The following is a 19865-nucleotide window of genomic DNA, read 5'->3' on the forward strand; positions in this document are numbered from 1 at the left end:
GTTGTCAAATAACCCGGATTTAACCCACACAGGTAAGTCCAATGGGGTGCAGGCATGTCCTCTATGCTTACAGCTTCCCGTGGGTGTTGGTTTGATACCGTTTGGGGACAGCCAAGGAGGCATCTGCAGGCAACAAAGGTAGGTGTGTGCTTGTGTGTGTGTTTCCTATGCAGATCCTAAGCCCAGTGTCACATGCAAGTAGGAGGAGTAAGAAGGGTTCCTGGCAAATCCGGGTTATGGATTGCATTTAAAAAGGCCCCGTGGGAGTGCAATGGGCCCCTGTCTTGCTGCTTAGCAATAATGGTATGGGTTTAGGTTCTGCTGTGTGTACTGGTGGTTGACTGCCCCCCAGCCCAGAGTGTGCATGGAAAATTGTCTGGCAGCCTCCCTGACAGCAAGCAGTGATAGTGCCCATGAAGGGGACCTTGTTGGGCCCGCCCCTTTCACGGTTATCGCTTCTCGGCCTTTTGGCTAAGATCAAGTGTAGTAATACAGGAGATCTGGTCAGAAGGTACTCGGGTACCCCTCTCCTCGGCCTTGTGGGATCGCCCAGGTTTATTGCCTGGGCTTCACCCACTTGTTGCTATTGGGGAGAGGGCTTAGTCCCAGGGTAACGGGTTGCGATCGCCTCTCAAAGCCTTTGGGTGGAGAGAGGTTTGAGCGAATTGGCTGGTTGGTTGGAGCGGAGAGAACCAGACCAAAACACGAATGAACCATGGATGAAGATCTAGATCCTGGTTCGGTACCGGCTTATGCCCGGATTAAACACACTGTGCGGGTCATTCTCACAGGTGATGCGGCGGATGCACGTGGCATGAGGTTCGTGATAGAGGACGTGCTCGACAAGATTCTTAATGTTCGTAAGCGAGAGATTTTGGCCTTCCAGGATTACCCTAAGCGGAGGATCTACGACTGCACTTTCATAGGGGAAGGCGTATTCTTAGATGCAGTAATGAAAATTCCAAAGCAGGATGATCCGAGGCTTAAGGGTATCCAAATTGTCGAGCATGTCCTAGATGAAACCAAGTTGATTGTCGTGAAGATGTACTCCCCTTTTGTAAATCAGAGAGAGATCGATGGGTTCCTGGCAGCCTACTTTAAAAAGGTGGAGTTCAGAGGAAAAATCATGAACGACTGTGGTGTCTGGACCTCAAAATGGCGATATCAAGTCACGTGCAACAAAGACCCCACCCTCCCAGGGGGGATACTATTACCGCCTGCTCGTTTTAAATTAAACAATGTGTGTGGCGACCTCTTTTTTGCGGGAATGCCAAACTTCTGCAGAAGGTGCCAACGTTATGGGCACATAAAGGAAAATTGTGAAAGTTCCTGTAAGAAATGTGGAAGCATGCAACATGAAACAGAAAAATGTGATAAGGGTTTGAGATGTAATTTTTGCCGTCACTTTGGTCACGTGTATGCTTTCTGTCCCCACAGACCAAAAAAAACCACAGAACAGCAAGGGCAACCCAAGAGAGACGTCCGGAGACCAGCCTGGGGAAAAGCCAGAGAGGAGGAGCACCCCCCACAAGAAGAGGTAAGCTGTGAGATGGAGACCACGGCCCCCCCAAAAGAACCCCAGGAGAAAGAGGCACAGGTGGAAAGGGGGACCCCAAATGAGAGGAGGCCGGGGAAGAGAAATGCGAGAGGGGATCGGGCAGATACCTCAGAGAAGGTGGAAGAGCGAGAGGTGCCCGATTCCACCCCGGAAGGTCCTCCTGCTCGGGGTCCCCCTGAGTGTGAAAACCCGGACGGAGTAGCAAAGGTGAAAAGACGAAGGGGCTCCAAAGGGCGTCCGGACTCGGAGGTGGTCCAGGAGGAGCAGATGGAAGTTCCTGTCGTGACGGGGGCTCCAAGTGAAGCTCCTCCACAGGTCCCAGCGGTGGATACCCCTCCTCCTCCCAGCCAGGAGGAGGTTTCAGGGGTGACCATCTCCGAGGTCCCGGAAACGGACCTAAGTACGCACCCGACCCCTATGGAGGGGCAAGAGGTGGACGCCGAAAAAGAGAATGGAGCCCAGAAGCTGTTCTTACCAATGTACTCCGTCTATACACCTGTGGTCTTGGAAGAGGGGGGCTGCTCGAGCGATGGTGGTTCCTCTCCGGCTTCCTCTATGTGTACGGTAGAGTCAGAGGTGGGGGGTAACGAGAGCTCCAGTGCGCAATCTGGTTTTTAGTTTGTTATCTGAGCCTCCCTTTTTTTTACATCTCCAATGGCTGAGTTGTCCGGATTGTCTATGAATGTAAGAAGTATAAGTTCACGAGCGAAACGGGTTGCCCTTTTTAACTACTTGTCTATTTTTGCTGCTTCTGTGGTTTTCCTGCAGGAGTGCGGCATCCCGCATAGTTTAAATTATGAAAAGTATAAAAAAGATTGGGTACACGGTCCATCAGTCTGGTCTGGATCTAACGAATCCAGATCAGCAGGGGTCGCCATACTTTTTAAAGGAAATGCTTTTATTGATTTTATTCATGAGATTTTACCAGGCAGAATTTTATTGGTTAAAGCTTTTATTGATGGTATTAAATGGCAGTTTTTAAATTTTTATGGTTCACCCAATAAAAATGATAGAGCACGGATGTTAGAGATTTTACCCCTTTTTATCAATGATTCTGAACCTCTTATTTTAGCAGGTGATTTTAATTGTATTTTAAGGGGGGAGCACCGTTTTACCAATTCAGTAAGTAGAAACTATGATAAAACATCTTCTATGTTAAAAAATATGATTATTGATTTTAGACTTACTGATGTTTTTAAGAAATGCAATAGTATTTTACCAGAAAGAGACGGTGTGACCTGGAGCAACGCAAACTGCAGCTCCAGGATCGATTTTATCTTCTGTTCTTATCAAGTACTGCCTTTTAAGTGTGATGTTTTAACCAATGTTTTTTCTGATCACAAACTTTTATCTTTTAAGGTGAAGAGTGATTTTAGAAAAAAGACTGGGAGGAATGCCTGGAAGATGAATGTATCCCTTTTAGAAGATCCGCAGGTTTTATCCGATTTTATCAACTTCTACAAGGACTGCAGACGGGTAAGAGATCCTAACACTCCCATCAGTATATGGTGGGAGAAAATGAAAATAAAAATAAAAGAGTTTTTTATTAGAGTAGGGATCTCTAGAGCTAAAGAGAAGCGTGAGTTTTACTCCCTTCTAAATACCCGTCTGCAAACCCTGTACAAATTCAGAGACAATGGTATAGAGGTTTATAGAGAAATTACTGACTTAAAAAAAGAAATAAAACAGTGCCTGGAGCAGAAGGGAAAAGAGATAATTTTCAGATCCAAAATAAAGCACCTTGAAGAGAACGAGACCTGCTCCAGGTACTTTTTTAAGAAAGTAACGGATAAAAAGGTTTTAATTGATAATATACAAGGAGAAAAAGATGTACAGGGTATTTTAAAAAGGGTACATTCATTTTATGCGGATCTTTTTAATACAAAAAATATTGATATTGATTTTATGAATGACTCATTGAAGGAGATTACCAATGTTTTAGACCCTGTGTCCCAGTCTCTTTTACAGAGGGAGATCTCGGAACAGGAGGTTTTAGAGACGATCAGGAGTTTTAAATCCGGTAAGGTGCCTGGTCCTGACGGTATACCCATTGAGTTTTATGTCATTTTTTATGGTGTTTTAAAAGATGACCTTTTTTCCCTTTTTACAGAAGTATTTAAAACAAAAGCCCTCCCAGGTTCATGGAGGAAGGGTGATGTCTCCCTGCTGTTCAAAAAGGGAGACCGGTCAGATCTAAAGAACTGGAGACCAATCACCCTCCTCAACTGTGACTACAAAGTGATGGCAAAACTGTGCGCAAATAGATTAAAAAGTGTAATAGAGAAAATAATCCATTCAAATCAGGTCTGTGGGGTGCCTGGGAGGAGCATATGGGAAAATCTTAACCTTTTAAAAGATGTGATTAGTGACACAAAGTCTAGAAACGGAAAACTAGCCATTTTATCCTTAGACTTCGAGAAGGCTTTTGACAGAGTGTCACATTTTTATCTTTTTAAGGTTTTAGAGAAAATGGGTATACCTGAAGGCTTTTTATTGTCTCTTAAGGCCTTTTATAAAAACTGCACAAGCAAGATTTTAGTTAACGGTTTTAAGACACAGGATGTGATTTTAAATTCCGGAGTGAAGCAGGGGTGTCCTTTGTCCCCACTACTTTTCATATGTGCGCTTGAGCCTCTACTATGCACCTTGAGGAGAGATAAGCAAATAAGAGGGGTCCCCCTGCCGGGAGGAGGGGGACTAGAGGCTAAAGTAGTGGGGTACATGGACGATGTGGCAGTGCTTGGAAGGGACACCCCATCGCTTCAAAAAGCCCTAAAGCAAGTTGAATTTTTTTGTTGTGCCTCCGGTTTTAAGGTAAATTTTAATAAAAGCAGTGTTTTAAATATAGGAGGACTGTTTTTAAGGGATTTACCCATTCCTGTGTCTGAGTCTGTGCAGATTTTAGGGGTCTCCTTCAGTGAGTCAAACAATGGTTTTAATAGCTGGGACTTGGTGGCTCAAAAAATAAACACAAAAATTTGTATGTGGAACATGAGAAAGCTAACGATGGAGGGGAAGGTTTTAGTTACAAAGATGGTGATTTTACCCATTTTATTGTATCTTGGCATGGTCTTTCCACCCCCCGAAATGATTTTAAATAAAATTATTAAAGCATGTTTTACCTTTTTATGGAGCTCCAAGAGTGAAAAATTGAGAAGAGAGATCGTCATGATGCCAAAAGGTATGGGTGGAAAGGACTTCCCCGACATCAGGGCGTTCCTTTTTACCAAGTTTTTTAGCATGTGTGTTAGCACACTTTTTAAGGATAGTTACTGGTCATATTTTATCCGTTTTAATACAGGTTTTTTTATGAGGAGGAATGGGTGGTTTAAAACTGTTTTAAGCTGTCCTTATGCTTTTAATCTTCCCCAACAATACAAGATTTTAGAGAAAATTTTCAACTTGTACAACTTTAACGGAAAAAGTATTAATGAAGTAACTAATAGCAAAAAAATGTTAAAATATATTAAAGAAAGTGGTTTTATTGCCCCTGTGAATAATTTTAATGAAGAGAAATGCAGGAAAATATGGAAGATGGCAAATATGATTTATCTTTTTAATTCACAGAAAGATCTGGCCTGGAGCTGCATACACGAGTGTCTTCCATGCCGGGCATTCCAGCACCGAAGAAGGATGGCCAACACTGCAGTATGCCCGAGGGAGGGCTGCCAGGAACCCGAGACCGTGTACCACCTTTTCTGGACTTGTTTTTATGCAAAAAGGATATGGACTAAAATACTCCCTCTGGTGAAGAAGATAACAGAAATAAAGGACTTAAACTCTGCAGCTGTTTTTTATGGATGTCTGGAATGCCCAATACGGACTCAAGAGACAATGGCATGGAAGATCATAAACTGTGTTAAAGCAGCTCTATGGAATGCCAGAAACATTTTACTTTTTAAACATGAGATTTTATCTGTGAATGATGTTTTAGTTCTTTGTTTTAGTGATATGTACCAGTACTTTTTATTAGACAAGAAATATTATCCTTTATTAGCTAGAAAATGGTATTTTAATGAATGGAACGCCCTTTTGTAAAGCCACCAAGTGCCCATTTTAAGTGTATTATGATTGTATTTATGTGAACTTTTATTGTTATATGTGATTTTATTATCAAAATTTGTTTTTATTGAAAAAAAATTATATTTATAAATCGTAATGCACTTTGTAAAATGTTATGAATTCTAAATAAAAAGATACCCCTCAGGGGTAGCCAAGTTAAAAATCTGTTCTTATCAGTTTAATATCTGATACGTCCCCTATCTGGGGACCATATATTAAATGGATTTTTGAGAACGGGGGCCGATTTCGAAGCTTGCTTCCGTCGCCCTATACATTGACCCGATATGGCAGTATCTTCGGGTACAGTGCACCACCCCCTTACAGGGTTAAAAAGAAAGATTCCTACTTTCATTGCTACCTGCTTGCTGGCTAGCCAGCTAGCCAGCCCTGTGGGCCTTGCTGCTGCAGCCAAAAAACAAAAGGTGGTGCTGCTGCTGCTGCTTCTGCTGCTTCTGCTTGTGTCTGGCCGCTGTTGGAGTGTCCAGGCACAGGACTTCTGCTGCTGCTGACTAAATGGCCTCCTTAATTGGATCATTTGAGTAGCCAGCACACCTGTGCAGGTAGGGCATGACATGATAGGCAGCTGCCTTGATAGCGGGTGGGTGCTGAATGTTCCTAATTGACAAAATAAGATTAATGCTTATGAAGAAATATAAAATCTCATCCCTTCCCCAATATCGCGCCACACCCCTACCCCTTAATTCCCTGGTTGAACTTGATGGACATATGTCTTTTTTCGACCGTACTAACTATGTAACTATGTAACATAACATGGGGGGGGGGGGGGGGGTCTCCTGGCTGTTCACACAGGTGTGTCATTGCTGTACATTGACCATGCATTGCTTCTGTGGTATTGCAAAGGCAAAGACAAATGCTTCCAGCCATCCATTGCACTAATGGATTGGTCATCAGCTGGCTGTCTATGTCCCGCATCAATATAGACCAAAGTACAGAGGGTTAGGCTATGCTATTGTGCACCTACCTGATGCATCAGAAGGTGCGAGGCCCTTGCTAAATTCTGTGCACAGACTTTGAGATCTATACTTTAGACTGTATCTAAACCTGCTCCAACATGGACTGACATTCTGGCCTACTTTCAGCCGATGCGACTTGTCTGTCGCTGAACAGTCGCTTTTTATGTATTCAGCACCTATGTATAATGTTGTAAAAATGCTCTAGAAGCTAAAGTCGCAGAAATGTCACACATATTTGGCCTGCAACTTTCTGTGCGACAAATTCAGACAGGAAAAATCAGTATAAATCCTTAGAAAATTATCCCCCAGTGTCTCCATCTGCTGGCGGTATTGAATAAGCATTGCTGCACTGATGGGGTATGCATTAGACGAAAAAAAAGAAGAAAAAGAAGAATAATACGCCCAGAAAAGAGGCGAAAAGGAGAAAAACGTAAAAAAACGTGAAAAAAAAGTAAGAGGAAGAGAAGGGAAAAAAAGGTGGAAATGGGTTTAAAAGTGATTTCGGCGGAGAAATATATATATATATATATATATATATATATATATATATATATATATACGCGCACACACACACATATATATAAACGTATTCTCCGTTGAGATATTGCAGCCGCTGCTGTGTCCAGGCCCAGGAGCCTTAGCACTGTGCTGTGATGTCACTCAATACCACTGACATCACTAGGTGTAAACAACATCTCTCCTTTGCTGTGTATGTGACTATGGAGCTGTTTGGTGATGTCGTCTATTATGGCCTTCATAGAAGCAACAGGAGATTGTTGCATCCATCTAGAACCCTCAGAACTACAGTGCTATGATGTCACTCACTTCCACAGGCCTTGCAGAGTGTAAACAACAACAACCCAGCTTTGTTGTGTATGTAACCATAGGGATTTGTGATGTCACCTAGAACCTTCACAGCAGCGACAGCTTTATGAGGAGCATCAGCACTGCTCTGCCTGAGCAGAACCATCACCGCCATAGGTTGTCAAATAACCCGGATTTAACCCACACAGGTAAGTCCAATGGGGTGCAGGCATGTCCTCTATGCTTACAGCTTCCCGTGGGTGTTGGTTTGATACCGTTTGGGGACAGCCAAGGAGGCATCTGCAGGCAACAAAGGTAGGTGTGTGCTTGTGTGTGTGTTTCCTATGCAGATCCTAAGCCCAGTGTCACATGCAAGTAGGAGGAGTAAGAAGGGTTCCTGGCAAATCCGGGTTATGGATTGCATTTAAAAAGGCCCCGTGGGAGTGCAATGGGCCCCTGTCTTGCTGCTTAGCAATAATGGTATGGGTTTAGGTTCTGCTGTGTGTACTGGTGGTTGACTGCCCCCCAGCCCAGAGTGTGCATGGAAAATTGTCTGGCAGCCTCCCTGACAGCAAGCAGTGATAGTGCCCATGAAGGGGACCTTGTTGGGCCCGCCCCTTTCACGGTTATCGCTTCTCGGCCTTTTGGCTAAGATCAAGTGTAGTATCTGTTCTTATCAGTTTTCATGCTGGTGGGGATGGGTGCTGCATGGAGGATGCAGGTGTACCAGGGCTTTCCGGGGCTGGTTCTGAGGAATCAGCTCGACGGCTGCCCCGATGTGACCTGTTCCCTCCGGGTCTCGCCATGAGGCTGAGAGGGTCTAGAGCCGAGGTACTTTTGTGCCTCGGGGAGTGGTGACCCCGAGGTGCCGAAACTCACTGGGAGAATAGGCTCACTGAGTTGAAGCACGGGCACCATAATCTCTTCACCTTGTGGCACTCACCTCTTGATTCCCGGCCTTCTGGCTAGGATCAGAGAAATTTTTATAGATCCGGCCGGATGTCCGGGCAGTATATCTGCACACATTCACTTATTTATTTATTTTTTGTCTCACTGTGTCACTTTTTGCGTGTTGTGTGTTCACAGGATTTGTCAGGATGCGGTAGCCCTTCTGGGTGTCCCTCCTGGCGGTCTAGGGGAGGTGTGTGTGGCCATTAGGTTCCGCACCTCCCTGCAAACACCCCGGGTACTCCTGCTTCGCAGGGTACCTACCGTAATCGGCTCTGCGGGCAGATACCTTGGCTAACGCCAAGGGGGATGCCGGGAGCATTTGTGGTCTCCTAGTAGCTTCGGCGAAAAGGGACATCGAACCTGGAACCTCGCAGGTACCTTTTGGTCCGGAGGCGAAGGGTAAGGTTTGTTGGGGGGCCTCTCTCCTATCGGAGAAGGGCTTGCGATAGACCGCATCCTTTGTGCACGTTTTTTTAGTGTAACACGTTTGCACTTTTTCTTGCACTTTGGGTGAATCGAAAGCACGTTCCTCGGCTTTAGATAAAAAAAAAAAAAAAAAATCTGTTCTTATCAGTTTAATATCTGATACGTCCCCTATCTGGGGACCATATATTAAATGGATTTTTGAGAACGGGGGCCGATTTCGAAGCTTGCTTCCGTCGCCCTATGCATTGACCCGATATGGCAGTATCTTCGGGTACAGTGCACCACCCCCTTACAGGGTTAAAAAGAAAGATTCCTACTTTCATTGCTACCTGCTTGCTGGCTAGCCAGCTAGCCAGCCCTGTGGGCCTTGCTGCTGCAGCCAAAAAACAAAAGGTGGTGCTGCTGCTGCTGCTTCTGCTGCTTCTGCTGCTTCTGCTTGTGTCTGGCCGCTGTTGGAGCGTCCAGGCACAGGACTTCTGCTGCTGCTGACTAAATGGCCTCCTTAATTGGATCATTTGAGTAGCCAGCACACCTGTGCAGGTAGGGCATGACATGATAGGCAGCTGCCTTGATAGCGGGTGGGTGCTGAATGTTCCTAATTGACAAAATAAGATTAATGCTTATGAAGAAATATAAAATCTCATCCCTTCCCCAATATCGCGCCACACCCCTACCCCTTAATTCCCTGGTTGAACTTGATGGACATATGTCTTTTTTCGACCGTACTAACTATGTAACTATGTAACATAACATGGGGGGGGGGGGGGTCTCCTGGCTGTTCACACAGGTGTGTCATTGCTGTACATTGACCATGCATTGCTTCTGTGGTATTGCAAAGGCAAAGACAAATGCTTCCAGCCATCCATTGCACTAATGGATTGGTCATCAGCTGGCTGTCTATGTCCCGCATCAATATAGACCAAAGTACAGAGGGTTAGGCTATGCTATTGTGCACCTACCTGATGCATCAGAAGGTGCGAGGCCCTTGCTAAATTCTGTGCACAGACTTTGAGATCTATACTTTAGACTGTATCTAAACCTGCTCCAACATGGACTGACATTCTGGCCTACTTTCAGCCGATGCGACTTGTCTGTCGCTGAACAGTCGCTTTTTATGTATTCAGCACCTATGTATAATGTTGTAAAAATGCTCTAGAAGCTAAAGTCGCAGAAATGTCACACATATTTGGCCTGCAACTTTCTGTGCGACAAATTCAGACAGGAAAAATCAGTATAAATCCTTAGAAAATTATCCCCCAGTGTCTCCATCTGCTGGCGGTATTGAATAAGCATTGCTGCACTGATGGGGTATGCATTAGACGAAAAAAAAGAAGAAAAAGAAGAATAATACGCCCAGAAAAGAGGCGAAAAGGAGAAAAACGTAAAAAAACGTGAAAAAAAAGTAAGAGGAAGAGAAGGGAAAAAAAGGTGGAAATGGGTTTAAAAGTGATTTCGGCGGAGAAATATATATATATATATATATATATATATATATATATATATATATATATACGCGCACACACACACATATATATAAACGTATTCTCCGTTGAGATATTGCAGCCGCTGCTGTGTCCAGGCCCAGGAGCCTTAGCACTGTGCTGTGATGTCACTCAATACCACTGACATCACTAGGTGTAAACAACATCTCTCCTTTGCTGTGTATGTGACTATGGAGCTGTTTGGTGATGTCGTCTATTATGGCCTTCATAGAAGCAACAGGAGATTGTTGCATCCATCTAGAACCCTCAGAACTACAGTGCTATGATGTCACTCACTTCCACAGGCCTTGCAGAGTGTAAACAACAACAACCCAGCTTTGTTGTGTATGTAACCATAGGGATTTGTGATGTCACCTAGAACCTTCACAGCAGCGACAGCTTTATGAGGAGCATCAGCACTGCTCTGCCTGAGCAGAACCATCACCGCCATAGGTTGTCAAATAACCCGGATTTAACCCACACAGGTAAGTCCAATGGGGTGCAGGCATGTCCTCTATGCTTACAGCTTCCCGTGGGTGTTGGTTTGATACCGTTTGGGGACAGCCAAGGAGGCATCTGCAGGCAACAAAGGTAGGTGTGTGCTTGTGTGTGTGTTTCCTATGCAGATCCTAAGCCCAGTGTCACATGCAAGTAGGAGGAGTAAGAAGGGTTCCTGGCAAATCCGGGTTATGGATTGCATTTAAAAAGGCCCCGTGGGAGTGCAATGGGCCCCTGTCTTGCTGCTTAGCAATAATGGTATGGGTTTAGGTTCTGCTGTGTGTACTGGTGGTTGACTGCCCCCCAGCCCAGAGTGTGCATGGAAAATTGTCTGGCAGCCTCCCTGACAGCAAGCAGTGATAGTGCCCATGAAGGGGACCTTGTTGGGCCCGCCCCTTTCACGGTTATCGCTTCTCGGCCTTTTGGCTAAGATCAAGTGTAGTATCTGTTCTTATCAGTTTAATATCTGATACGTCCCCTATCTGGGGACCATATATTAAATGGATTTTTGAGAACGGGGGCCGATTTCGAAGCTTGCTTCCGTCGCCCTATGCATTGACCCGATATGGCAGTATCTTCGGGTACAGTGCACCACCCCCTTACAGGGTTAAAAAGAAAGATTCCTACTTTCATTGCTACCTGCTTGCTGGCTAGCCAGCTAGCCAGCCCTGTGGGCCTTGCTGCTGCAGCCAAAAAACAAAAGGTGGTGCTGCTGCTGCTGCTTCTGCTGCTTCTGCTTGTGTCTGGCCGCTGTTGGAGCGTCCAGGCACAGGACTTCTGCTGCTGCTGACTAAATGGCCTCCTTAATTGGATCATTTGAGTAGCCAGCACACCTGTGCAGGTAGGGCATGACATGATAGGCAGCTGCCTTGATAGCGGGTGGGTGCTGAATGTTCCTAATTGACAAAATAAGATTAATGCTTATGAAGAAATATAAAATCTCATCCCTTCCCCAATATCGCGCCACACCCCTACCCCTTAATTCCCTGGTTGAACTTGATGGACATATGTCTTTTTTCGACCGTACTAACTATGTAACTATGTAACATAACATGGGGGGGGGGGGGGGTCTCCTGGCTGTTCACACAGGTGTGTCATTGCTGTACATTGACCATGCATTGCTTCTGTGGTATTGCAAAGGCAAAGACAAATGCTTCCAGCCATCCATTGCACTAATGGATTGGTCATCAGCTGGCTGTCTATGTCCCGCATCAATATAGACCAAAGTACAGAGGGTTAGGCTATGCTATTGTGCACCTACCTGATGCATCAGAAGGTGCGAGGCCCTTGCTAAATTCTGTGCACAGACTTTGAGATCTATACTTTAGACTGTATCTAAACCTGCTCCAACATGGACTGACATTCTGGCCTACTTTCAGCCGATGCGACTTGTCTGTCGCTGAACAGTCGCTTTTTATGTATTCAGCACCTATGTATAATGTTGTAAAAATGCTCTAGAAGCTAAAGTCGCAGAAATGTCACACATATTTGGCCTGCAACTTTCTGTGCGACAAATTCAGACAGGAAAAATCAGTATAAATCCTTAGAAAATTATCCCCCAGTGTCTCCATCTGCTGGCGGTATTGAATAAGCATTGCTGCACTGATGGGGTATGCATTAGACGAAAAAAAAGAAGAAAAAGAAGAATAATACGCCCAGAAAAGAGGCGAAAAGGAGAAAAACGTAAAAAAACGTGAAAAAAAAGTAAGAGGAAGAGAAGGGAAAAAAAGGTGGAAATGGGTTTAAAAGTGATTTCGGCGGAGAAATATATATATATATATATATATATATATATATATATACGCGCACACACACACATATATATAAACGTATTCTCCGTTGAGATATTGCAGCCGCTGCTGTGTCCAGGCCCAGGAGCCTTAGCACTGTGCTGTGATGTCACTCAATACCACTGACATCACTAGGTGTAAACAACATCTCTCCTTTGCTGTGTATGTGACTATGGAGCTGTTTGGTGATGTCGTCTATTATGGCCTTCATAGAAGCAACAGGAGATTGTTGCATCCATCTAGAACCCTCAGAACTACAGTGCTATGATGTCACTCACTTCCACAGGCCTTGCAGAGTGTAAACAACAACAACCCAGCTTTGTTGTGTATGTAACCATAGGGATTTGTGATGTCACCTAGAACCTTCACAGCAGCGACAGCTTTATGAGGAGCATCAGCACTGCTCTGCCTGAGCAGAACCATCACCGCCATAGGTTGTCAAATAACCCGGATTTAACCCACACAGGTAAGTCCAATGGGGTGCAGGCATGTCCTCTATGCTTACAGCTTCCCGTGGGTGTTGGTTTGATACCGTTTGGGGACAGCCAAGGAGGCATCTGCAGGCAACAAAGGTAGGTGTGTGCTTGTGTGTGTGTTTCCTATGCAGATCCTAAGCCAGTGTCACATGCAAGTAGGAGGAGTAAGAAGGGTTCCTGGCAAATCCGGGTTATGGATTGCATTTAAAAAGGCCCCGTGGGAGTGCAATGGGCCCCTGTCCTTGCTGCTTAGCAATAATGGTATGGGTTTAGGTTCTGCTGTGTGTACTGGTGGTTGACTGCCCCCCAGCCCAGAGTGTGCATGGAAAATTGTCTGGCAGCCTCCCTGACAGCAAGCAGTGATAGTGCCCATGAAGGGGACCTTGTTGGGCCCGCCCCTTTCACGGTTATCGCTTCTCGGCCTTTTGGCTAAGATCAAGTGTAGTATCTGTTCTTATCAGTTTAATATCTGATACGTCCCCTATCTGGGGACCATATATTAAATGGATTTTTGAGAACGGGGGCCGATTTCGAAGCTTGCTTCCGTCGCCCTATGCATTGACCCGATATGGCAGTATCTTCGGGTACAGTGCACCACCCCCTTACAGGGGTTAAAAAGAAGATTCCTACTTTCATTGCTACCTGCTTGCTGGCTAGCCAGCTAGCCAGCCCTGTGGGCCTTGCTGCTGCAGCCAAAAAACAAAAGGTGGTGCTGCTGCTGCTGCTTCTGCTGCTTCTGCTTGTGTCTGGCCGCTGTTGGAGCGTCCAGGCACAGGACTTCTGCTGCTGCTGACTAAATGGCCTCCTTAATTGGATCATTTGAGTAGCCAGCACACCTGTGCAGGTAGGGCATGACATGATAGGCAGCTGCCTTGATAGCGGGTGGGTGCTGAATGTTCCTAATTGACAAAATAAGATTAATGCTTATGAAGAAATATAAAATCTCATCCCTTCCCCAATATCGCGCCACACCCCTACCCCTTAATTCCCTGGTTGAACTTGATGGACATATGTCTTTTTTCGACCGTACTAACTATGTAACTATGTAACATAACATGGGGGGGGGGGGGGTCTCCTGGCTGTTCACACAGGTGTGTCATTGCTGTACATTGACCATGCATTGCTTCTGTGGTATTGCAAAGCAAAGACAAATGCTTCCAGCCATCCATTGCACTATGGATTGGTCATCAGCTGGCTGTCTATGTCCCCGCATCAATATAGACCAAAGTACAGAGGGTTAGGCTATGCTATTGTGCACCTACCTGATGCATCAGAAGGTGCGAGGCCCTTGCTAAATTCTGTGCACAGACTTTGAGATCTATACTTTAGACTGTATCTAAACCTGCTCCAACATGGACTGACATTCTGGCCTACTTTCAGCCGATTCGACTTGTCTGTCGCTGAACAGTCGCTTTTTATGTATTCAGCACCTATGTATAATGTTGTAAAAATGCTCTAGAAGCTAAAGTCGCAGAAATGTCACACATATTTTGGCCTGCAACTTTCTGTGCGACAAATTCAGACAGGAAAAATCAGTATAAATCCTTAGAAAATTATCCCCCAGTGTCTCCATCTGCTGGCGGTATTGAATAAGCATTGCTGCACTGATGGGGTATGCATTAGACGAAAAAAAAGAAGAAAAAGAGAATAATACGCCAGAAAAGAGGCGAAAAGGAGAAAAACGTAAAAAAAACGTGAAAAAAAAGTAAGAGGAAGAGAAGGGAAAAAAAGGTGGAAATGGGTTTAAAAGTGATTTCGGCGGAGAAATATATATATATATATATATATATATATATATATACGCGCACACACACACATATATATAAACGTATTCTCCGTTGAGATATTGCAGCCGCTGCTGTGTCCAGGCCCAGGAGCCTTAGCACTGTGCTGTGATGTCACTCAATACCACTGACATCACTAGGTGTAAACAACATCTCTCCTTTGCTGTGTATGTGACTATGGAGCTGTTTGGTGATGTCGTCTATTATGGCCTTCATAGAAGCAACAGGAGATTGTTGCATCCATCTAGAACCCTCAGAACTACAGTGCTATGATGTCACTCACTTCCACAGGCCTTGCAGAGTGTAAACAACAACAACCCAGCTTTGTTGTGTATGTAACCATAGGGATTTGTGATGTCACCTAGTCACCTAGAACCTTCACAGCAGCGACAGCTTTATGAGGAGCATCAGCACTGCTCTGCCTGAGCAGAACCATCACCGCCATAGGTTGTCAAATAACCCGGATTTAACCCACACAGGTAAGTCCAATGGGGTGCAGGCATGTCCTCTATGCTTACAGCTTCCCGTGGGTGTTGGTTTGATACCGTTTGGGGACAGCCAAGGAGGCATCTGCAGGCAACAAAGGTAGGTGTGTGCTTGTGTGTGTGTTTCCTATGCAGATCCTAAGCCCAGTGTCACATGCAAGTAGGAGGAGTAAGAAGGGTTCCTGGCAAATCCGGGTTATGGATTGCATTTAAAAAGGCCCCGTGGGAGTGCAATGGGCCCCTGTCTTGCTGCTTAGCAATAATGGTATGGGTTTAGGTTCTGCTGTGTGTACTGGTGGTTGACTGCCCCCCAGCCCAGAGTGTGCATGGAAAATTGTCTGGCAGCCTCCCTGACAGCAAGCAGTGATAGTGCCCATGAAGGGGACCTTGTTGGGCCCGCCCCTTTCACGGTTATCGCTTCTCGGCCTTTTGGCTAAGATCAAGTGTAGTATCTGTTCTTATCAGTTTAATATCTGATACGTCCCCTATCTGGGGACCATATATTAAATGGATTTTTGAGAACGGGGGCCGATTTCGAAGCTTGCTTCCGTCGCCCTATGCATTGACCCGATATGGCAGTATCTTCGGGTACAGTGCACCACCCCCTTACAGGGTTAAAAAGAAAGATTCCTACTTTCATTGCTACCTGCTTGCTGGCTAGCCAGCTAGCCAGCCCTGTGGGCCTTGCTGCTGCAGCCAAAAAACAAAAGGTGGTGCTGCTGCTGCTGCTTCTGCTGCTTCTGCTTGTGTCTGGCCGCTGTTGGAGCGTCCAGGCACAGGACTTCTGCTGCTGCTGACTAAATGGCCTCCTTAATTGGATCATTTGAGTAGCCAGCACACCTGTGCAGGTAGGGCATGACATGATAGGCAGCTGCCTTGATAGCGGGTGGGTGCTGAATGTTCCTAATTGACAAAATAAGATTAATGCTTATGAAGAAATATAAAATCTCATCCCTTCCCCAATATCGCGCCACACCCCTACCCCTTAATTCCCTGGTTGAACTTGATGGACATATGTCTTTTTTCGACCGTACTAACTATGTAACTATGTAACATAACATGGGGGGGGGGGGGGGGGTCTCCTGGCTGTTCACACAGGTGTGTCATTGCTGTACATTGACCATGCATTGCTTCTGTGGTATTGCAAAGGCAAAGACAAATGCTTCCAGCCATCCATTGCACTAATGGATTGGTCATCAGCTGGCTGTCTATGTCCCGCATCAATATAGACCAAAGTACAGAGGGTTAGGCTATGCTATTGTGCACCTACCTGATGCATCAGAAGGTGCGAGGCCCTTGCTAAATTCTGTGCACAGACTTTGAGATCTATACTTTAGACTGTATCTAAACCTGCTCCAACATGGACTGACATTCTGGCCTACTTTCAGCCGATGCGACTTGTCTGTCGCTGAACAGTCGCTTTTTATGTATTCAGCACCTATGTATAATGTTGTAAAAATGCTCTAGAAGCTAAAGTCGCAGAAATGTCACACATATTTGGCCTGCAACTTTCTGTGCGACAAATTCAGACAGGAAAAATCAGTATAAATCCTTAGAAAATTATCCCCCAGTGTCTCCATCTGCTGGCGGTATTGAATAAGCATTGCTGCACTGATGGGGTATGCATTAGACGAAAAAAAAGAAGAAAAAGAAGAATAATACGCCCAGAAAAGAGGCGAAAAGGAGAAAAACGTAAAAAAACGTGAAAAAAAAGTAAGAGGAAGAGAAGGGAAAAAAAGGTGGAAATGGGTTTAAAAGTGATTTCGGCGGAGAAATATATATATATATATATATATATATATATATATATATATATATACGCGCACACACACACATATATATAAACGTATTCTCCGTTGAGATATTGCAGCCGCTGCTGTGTCCAGGCCCAGGAGCCTTAGCACTGTGCTGTGATGTCACTCAATACCACTGACATCACTAGGTGTAAACAACATCTCTCCTTTGCTGTGTATGTGACTATGGAGCTGTTTGGTGATGTCGTCTATTATGGCCTTCATAGAAGCAACAGGAGATTGTTGGAGATTGTTGCATCCATCTAGAACCCTCAGAACTACAGTGCTATGATGTCACTCACTTCCACAGGCCTTGCAGAGTGTAAACAACAACAACCCAGCTTTGTTGTGTATGTAACCATAGGGATTTGTGATGTCACCTAGAACCTTCACAGCAGCGACAGCTTTATGAGGAGCATCAGCACTGCTCTGCCTGAGCAGAACCATCACCGCCATAGGTTGTCAAATAACCCGGATTTAACCCACACAGGTAAGTCCAATGGGGTGCAGGCATGTCCTCTATGCTTACAGCTTCCCGTGGGTGTTGGTTTGATACCGTTTGGGGACAGCCAAGGAGGCATCTGCAGGCAACAAAGGTAGGTGTGTGCTTGTGTGTGTGTTTCCTATGCAGATCCTAAGCCCAGTGTCACATGCAAGTAGGAGGAGTAAGAAGGGTTCCTGGCAAATCCGGGTTATGGATTGCATTTAAAAAGGCCCCGTGGGAGTGCAATGGGCCCCTGTCTTGCTGCTTAGCAATAATGGTATGGGTTTAGGTTCTGCTGTGTGTACTGGTGGTTGACTGCCCCCCAGCCCAGAGTGTGCATGGAAAATTGTCTGGCAGCCTCCCTGACAGCAAGCAGTGATAGTGCCCATGAAGGGGACCTTGTTGGGCCCGCCCCTTTCACGGTTATCGCTTCTCGGCCTTTTGGCTAAGATCAAGTGTAGTATCTGTTCTTATCAGTTTAATATCTGATACGTCCCCTATCTGGGGACCATATATTAAATGGATTTTTGAGAACGGGGGCCGATTTCGAAGCTTGCTTCCGTCGCCCTATGCATTGACCCGATATGGCAGTATCTTCGGGTACAGTGCACCACCCCCTTACAGGGTTAAAAAGAAAGATTCCTACTTTCATTGCTACCTGCTTGCTGGCTAGCCAGCTAGCCAGCCCTGTGGGCCTTGCTGCTGCAGCCAAAAAACAAAAGGTGGTGCTGCTGCTGCTGCTTCTGCTGCTTCTGCTTGTGTCTGGCCGCTGTTGGAGCGTCCAGGCACAGGACTTCTGCTGCTGCTGACTAAATGGCCTCCTTAATTGGATCATTTGAGTAGCCAGCACACCTGTGCAGGTAGGGCATGACATGATAGGCAGCTGCCTTGATAGCGGGTGGGTGCTGAATGTTCCTAATTGACAAAATAAGATTAATGCTTATGAAGAAATATAAAATCTCATCCCTTCCCCAATATCGCGCCACACCCCTACCCCTTAATTCCCTGGTTGAACTTGATGGACATATGTCTTTTTTCGACCGTACTAACTATGTAACTATGTAACATAACATGGGGGGGGGGGGGGGGTCTCCTGGCTGTTCACACAGGTGTGTCATTGCTGTACATTGACCATGCATTGCTTCTGTGGTATTGCAAAGGCAAAGACAAATGCTTCCAGCCATCCATTGCACTAATGGATTGGTCATCAGCTGGCTGTCTATGTCCCGCATCAATATAGACCAAAGTACAGAGGGTTAGGCTATGCTATTGTGCACCTACCTGATGCATCAGAAGGTGCGAGGCCCTTGCTAAATTCTGTGCACAGACTTTGAGATCTATACTTTAGACTGTATCTAAACCTGCTCCAACATGGACTGACATTCTGGCCTACTTTCAGCCGATGCGACTTGTCTGTCGCTGAACAGTCGCTTTTTATGTATTCAGCACCTATGTATAATGTTGTAAAAATGCTCTAGAAGCTAAAGTCGCAGAAATGTCACACATATTTGGCCTGCAACTTTCTGTGCGACAAATTCAGACAGGAAAAATCAGTATAAATCCTTAGAAAATTATCCCCCAGTGTCTCCATCTGCTGGCGGTATTGAATAAGCATTGCTGCACTGATGGGGTATGCATTAGACGAAAAAAAAGAAGAAAAAGAAGAATAATACGCCCAGAAAAGAGGCGAAAAGGAGAAAAACGTAAAAAAACGTGAAAAAAAAGTAAGAGGAAGAGAAGGGAAAAAAAGGTGGAAATGGGTTTAAAAGTGATTTCGGCGGAGAAATATATATATATATATATATATATATATATATATATATATATATACGCGCACACACACACATATATATAAACGTATTCTCCGTTGAGATATTGCAGCCGCTGCTGTGTCCAGGCCCAGGAGCCTTAGCACTGTGCTGTGATGTCACTCAATACCACTGACATCACTAGGTGTAAACAACATCTCTCCTTTGCTGTGTATGTGACTATGGAGCTGTTTGGTGATGTCGTCTATTATGGCCTTCATAGAAGCAACAGGAGATTGTTGCATCCATCTAGAACCCTCAGAACTACAGTGCTATGATGTCACTCACTTCCACAGGCCTTGCAGAGTGTAAACAACAACAACCCAGCTTTGTTGTGTATGTAACCATAGGGATTTGTGATGTCACCTAGAACCTTCACAGCAGCGACAGCTTTATGAGGAGCATCAGCACTGCTCTGCCTGAGCAGAACCATCACCGCCATAGGTTGTCAAATAACCCGGATTTAACCCACACAGGTAAGTCCAATGGGG

At 45.2% G+C, this 19865-nt stretch overlaps 6 non-coding genes and 2 pseudogenes across 6 annotated transcripts; all 8 read left to right on the forward strand.

The window, feature by feature from the left end:
- Positions 1-451: 451 nt before the first annotated feature.
- Positions 452-584, forward strand: LOC130330001 (U2 spliceosomal RNA; annotated as a pseudogene).
- A 5170-nt stretch (positions 585-5754) lies between these two features.
- LOC130330005 (U2 spliceosomal RNA) lies at positions 5755-5936 on the forward strand. Its single transcript, XR_008873447.1, has one exon. It is a non-coding gene; the product is annotated as a U2 spliceosomal RNA (small nuclear RNA).
- A 2090-nt stretch (positions 5937-8026) lies between these two features.
- Positions 8027-8186, forward strand: LOC130330000 (U2 spliceosomal RNA; annotated as a pseudogene).
- A 692-nt stretch (positions 8187-8878) lies between these two features.
- LOC130329999 (U2 spliceosomal RNA) lies at positions 8879-9062 on the forward strand. The gene has a single exon (XR_008873443.1). It is a non-coding gene; the product is annotated as a U2 spliceosomal RNA (small nuclear RNA).
- Positions 9063-11160: 2098 nt separating this feature from the next.
- Positions 11161-11351, forward strand: LOC130329998 (U2 spliceosomal RNA). Its single transcript, XR_008873442.1, has one exon. It is a non-coding gene; the product is annotated as a U2 spliceosomal RNA (small nuclear RNA).
- A 2078-nt stretch (positions 11352-13429) lies between these two features.
- Positions 13430-13620, forward strand: LOC130330002 (U2 spliceosomal RNA). The gene has a single exon (XR_008873444.1). It is a non-coding gene; the product is annotated as a U2 spliceosomal RNA (small nuclear RNA).
- Positions 13621-15702: 2082 nt separating this feature from the next.
- On the forward strand, positions 15703-15893 carry LOC130330003 (U2 spliceosomal RNA). The gene has a single exon (XR_008873445.1). It is a non-coding gene; the product is annotated as a U2 spliceosomal RNA (small nuclear RNA).
- Positions 15894-17991: 2098 nt separating this feature from the next.
- LOC130330004 (U2 spliceosomal RNA) lies at positions 17992-18182 on the forward strand. The gene has a single exon (XR_008873446.1). It is a non-coding gene; the product is annotated as a U2 spliceosomal RNA (small nuclear RNA).
- Positions 18183-19865: the final 1683 nt, after the last annotated feature.

Source organism: Hyla sarda, unplaced genomic scaffold (genome assembly GCF_029499605.1).
Source record: "Hyla sarda isolate aHylSar1 unplaced genomic scaffold, aHylSar1.hap1 scaffold_3289, whole genome shotgun sequence".
Lineage (NCBI taxonomy): Eukaryota > Metazoa > Chordata > Amphibia > Anura > Hylidae > Hyla > Hyla sarda.